The sequence below is a fragment of the Conger conger genome, chromosome 13 (genome assembly GCF_963514075.1).
Source record: "Conger conger chromosome 13, fConCon1.1, whole genome shotgun sequence".
Classification (NCBI taxonomy): domain Eukaryota; kingdom Metazoa; phylum Chordata; class Actinopteri; order Anguilliformes; family Congridae; genus Conger; species Conger conger.
Genome location: NC_083772.1, coordinates 11310323 through 11315322, shown reverse-complemented (window position 1 = coordinate 11315322; position 5000 = coordinate 11310323). Strand labels below are relative to the sequence as shown.

Here is a 5000-nt window from a genome sequence, read left to right as displayed (position 1 = left end):
GTGGCCATAACTGTATGCTGTATGTGCGTGCATACATGCGTGTGCGTGTGTGTGCGTGTGTGTGCGCGTGTGTGTGTGTGTGTGTGTGCGCGTCTTCGTGTTTGTATATTCAAGAGATTTGATTTTGCGATGATGAAGGACATGGCACTTCACCAAAAAAGCTGTTTTGCGGTTCCAAGTTAAAACTGCGAACTATATAGCCTTTTTTAAAATCCATGCCAACAGCAAAACTGCTGAACGCTGACTCAGTACCAATTGCGAATGCGTCTCATTGTTGATGGGTTCCCGGCGCTTGTAAAATGTAATTAGTTCCTTCCTCACCTTGGTCTCTGCCAGCTCAGGGCTGAGTGAGTTAGTCCCCTCTGTGTCACCTTCAAACATGTCCCCCTCTCCCTCCCCCAGCCCCCCCCCCCGGCTGCACCTGCCGCATGCCAGTCATTCCCGCCCAATCGCGGCGGCCCCTGCCCGCCAACGTGGTGCAGGACCCGCGAGGCCCTCCATTAAAGCTCTAATGGTTTATATGTGCGTTTATTCATAGGCCCCAGAGTGAGCAGCCATTCCCAGCATGCAGCGGGGGGGGGGAGACTAACTTTGGGTTGTGCGGTGAAGGAGGGGGTCGGGTGGGCAGGAGTAATTTAGGACGTGGTACGGAGATGCAGCGTGTGGATAGCCGGGCTGAATGATGGATGGCGTTCTGGATCCTCAGTGCCGTAGGATTAGCGTGCGTCACCCCTTCATGCGCCCCCCACCCCCCCGCCCCCCTCCTGTCGAAAAGTCAAGCCCAAACGTTCACACATAGCGAAGGCTTTTCACACCTGTTCGCATTTCTGTCGAAGCCGCTGAATGCCACCGGGCTATCTCTGTAACCAGACGGCTAAAGTGTCAAACATGGCTGTCACGCGAGTTCAGGACCGGGCTTCCCCTCTGCCTCATGAGCGATGAGCACTCAACACGTACCAGCGTTTTATTTCTGCTCGGCCGATCCCCTGTTTCCACGGTGACATTCTTTACCCGTTTCACGACCAGCTTCGACCCAATGACCTACTGAGATTCAGTCCTGGTGGAGAAGGCTGTCTGGGGCTGGTGATTCGGACAGAAACCCCTTCTTCTGGTTCCTCTGGACCGCATCCCTGTCTCTCCTTTCCTCTCCTCTCCTATCTTCTTCCACTCCTCTCCACTCCTCTCCTCTCTCTCCTCTCCTATCTTCTTCCACTCCTCTCCACTCCTCTCCTCTCTCTCCTCTCTCTCCTCTCTCTCCTCTCTCTCCTCCCTCTCCTCTCCTATCCTATCCTCTCCTCTCCTATCCTATCCTATCCTATCCTCTCCTCTCCTCTCCTCTCCTCTCTCTCCTCCCTCTCCTCCCTCTCCTCTCCTCTCCTCTCCTATCCTATCCTCTCCTCTCTCCGTGATGTTTTTAGTGAAGCTGCTCCTCTCTCTGGTCAGGGCTGCCCTGCCATTTGTGTTCTGTCTGTCATGTAGAGGGAGGGGGCATTTGGGCTGGAGCTGTCACTATGACCCCCCCCCCAGTGAGAGCTGGTGCTGGCTGCTTGATTAGACAGGCCGTAATGCTGGCAGTTCAGCCCCCTGCACCCTGGACCAGGGCAGAATGCAGGCCATTATTCAGAAGGCAGGGAGATCAGGACTGAAGTGGAACAATCTGGCGACCTTCCAAGTAGCTGCAGACACCAGCACTCTGACAGGCTGCAGACAGGTGCCACTGGCCATTGGAGCTGTGTGTGTGTGTGTGCGTGCATGCGTGTGTGTGTGTGTGTCTGTGCGTGCGTGCGTGCGTGTGTGTGCGCGTGTGTACGTGTATGTGTGTATGTGCATGTGTGTGTGTGTGTGTGTGCGTGCGTGCGTGTGGTATATTCACATGGGTGCTCGTACATTAACGTGTGTGCGTGCATGCGTATGTGTGTGTGTGTCTGTGCGTAAGTGCATGCGTGCGTGCGTGCGTGCGTGCGTGTGTGTGTCTGTGTGTCTGTGTGTGGTGTGGTGTATTCACATGGGTGCTCGTACATTAGCGTGTGCTTGTGTGTGTGTGCGTGCGTGCGTGCGTGCGTGCGTGTATGTGTGTGGTGTATTCACATGGGTGCTCGTGCACTAGCATGTGTTCCTGAGCTGCTCTCGTCAGTGTGTTGGTGACGGGTCTGTGCGTGGGAAGTACCAGGGCCCTGCAGTGAGTGCACGGAGAGCTCCAGCAGCCTGGAGAGTGTCTGCCCAGACAGAGGGGCTCTGTAGGCTGGGCCATTGTGCGGAATATAAACACCCACTCTTAATCAAAGTCATTCACTTACAACACTCATGTTTTTTTTTTTCCCCTTTTGCTTTTGGACCGGTGCCACCCGCATTCCTTCCGTGGAAACCATCCCTAAACGCCATATTGGCTCCATCGCTGGTTAACACTTGGGGAACAAAACGGTGAACTCCGCACTCTGACAACTGTGAAATCATCCGAGATGTAGCTGAGCTGGTGGATTAGGCTGAGATTGTGCCAGGGAGGGGTGGAGAGGAGGGAGGGAGGGAGGGAGGGAGCGAGAGGAGTGATAGAGAGAGACGTGAAAGGGAAGTCTAGATCCTCGAGGCAGTTGTTAAACGGGATATTATTTGAATACTTTCATATTCAAATTCGTTTTTTCCAGTGGAAGGAGGCAAAAAGATTTGAATAAACCTTAGCTGGTCAGGCTGGTCATAAGCTGGTCTAACTTGGTATGAGCTGGTCGACCAGTTATCAGCTGTTTGAAAACGTATGCCTTTCTGTGTGAGGCTGTCCATGCAGGCTTTTGTAATCCCGCTAATTACAGTGCTGAGCCAGGCCAGCAGGGCATCAGGTAGGGGTTCAGCTGTGTGGTGTTCTCGGTCGCCTAGCGAGACCCTCACCCACACCCCTGCGAAGCACTTACTGACGAGCTCTTACGTTCCTTAATGTTAATGTTAATGTTTCCCTCCCCTCTTTCTCACTCTGTTTCTGCCTTACATACTCTCAGTGAGCACTTTATTAGGGAGAGCTGCACACCAGCTCAATAGGTTTAGCCGATTTTAAGAATAGGGAAGAAATGTGATCTAAGTGTCTTTGACCATACAATTATTGTTGGGGCCAGACAGAGTGGTTTAAGTATCTTCGAAATTGCTGATATCCTGGCATTTTCACACACAACAGTCTCTAGATTTTGCAGAATGTTGTGAAAAACAAGACAACATCCAGTGAGCAGCAGTTCTGCAGACAGAAAAGCCTTGTTAATGAGAGAGGTCAATAGCCAGACTGGTCGAAGCTGTGAAGAAGGTGACAATAACACAAATAACCACATATTACAACAGTGGTATGCGGAAGAGCATCTCTGAACACACAACCTCTGAGATGCAGCAGCAGCAGCAGAAGACCACTAGATTGGGCTAGGCTAGCTTTCCTCTCGCCAAATGTGTGGCTCTCTCATTCTGTTATATCCCCTTCCCTCTCTCCACTCCTCCTCATCCCCCTCTCTGTACAGTGCACTGCTCCTCAGCGCTCTGATGAATGCCCCTTGTCAAGTGCCGGAGGTCACTTTTCTTGAGTGGGGGGCAGGCCCGGCCTAGCTTTTCTCTCTCGCTCTCCGTATGCGTGTCCCTCTGCTTCTCTCTATCGTTTCCCTCTCCCTCTTCATATCTGCCTCCTCCAGTGTGGCTTGGGCTCTTTCTCTCCTTGTTCCCCCTGTTTGCTCTCTCGCTCCGCACACAGGGCGGTTGGCAGGCCGAGTCCTCGCTCTTGTTGATAATTGACGGCCGGGAGCTTTGTCGCGCCCGGCGTTTGGCAGCCCGTTTTCCTGGCTCTCCACAGCGAGTGTTTGTGCCCCCGCGTCTCCACCCTCCTGCTCCCTCTCCCCGAGAGCTGTTTCTCTTCCACCTGTCACCCTCACACCCCCTCTCCTCCTGGACCCCTTCAGAGAGAGAGAGAGAGAGAGAGAGGGAGGGGGGGGGGGTGTTTCTTACCTCAACAATAGCTCTTAGACGACCTGATAGTTTGATCTATAAGAAATAGTGTGTGGAGGGAGAGAGAGATATACAGCCACACATTCTAGTGAAGAGAGTGTGGAGAGAGAGAGAGAGAGAGAGAGAGAGATACAGCCACAGCCACACAGACCAGTGAAGAGAGCGAGAGAGTGAGTGAGAGAGAGAGTGAGAGTGTGAGAGAGAGAGAGAGACATGGACCAGTGAAGAGATAGACTGTGAGAGAGAGCCTGGTAATCAGGCTTCATTAACAGTGTGAATGTGGCCACTTAGCTTAAGGGCAGAGAGGAGGTGAGCCAGCACAACAGTGTCCCTTCTGTTTCCCACAATCCTCCTCCACCTGACACACACACTCACACACACAGACTTCCTGTCTGCGCCGGGCTGGCCGTCTTCAGCATAGTTAAAATCACAAATTGCACATAAATACTCCTGGTCAGAGTGTGCAGTCCTGCCAGAGTACCTGTAGGCGAACTGCTCAGCTTGCTCTTCAGAGAAACACAAAATCCTCTGCTGTTAACTTCAATTCATCTCTTTATTTGTCTTTTTTTTGGTCTCTCTGGCTGTGTGTGATCAGACTCAGATTCCATGCGGCCTGGCTTCATGTTTAGCAATGGTGCTTGAATGAGGTCACTTCCTGGCAGAAGTCGACGCAGCGCTGAGGGTGTGTGAGCGGTCACTCGATGTAGGAGCGAGCTCAGTGTGTTTGTCAGGGAGACGGAGACCTCGCACACTGGAGCCCTGCGGCTCCTCCTGCCGCTAAATCGCCGCTGAGTTTCGGAGGATCACCAGAGTCGGGGCGGAGTTGAGCCGGCTCACAGGCGTGTCGACACGCCGCCCCACCCCCCCCCCCCCCCCCCCCTCCTCTCCCGCCCTGCCTGTCCTCACTGTGTGTAGGAGTCAGTGCTGACTGACCCTGTCAGTGTGTGCTTAGTGCTGGACACCAGGTCACAGATGAGGCTGTGTTTCATTGAGTTGGTGAGGGAGCCCAAAATGGCCGCTTTGATCAGGATCCC

General features: G+C 53.3%; 1 protein-coding gene across 1 annotated transcript in view; it reads left to right on the top strand.

Annotated features, from left to right (window-relative positions):
* robo1 (roundabout, axon guidance receptor, homolog 1 (Drosophila)) overlaps positions 1 to 5000 on the top strand; it is a 196782-nt gene that overhangs the window by 65877 nt on the left and 125905 nt on the right. The window lies entirely within an intron of this gene.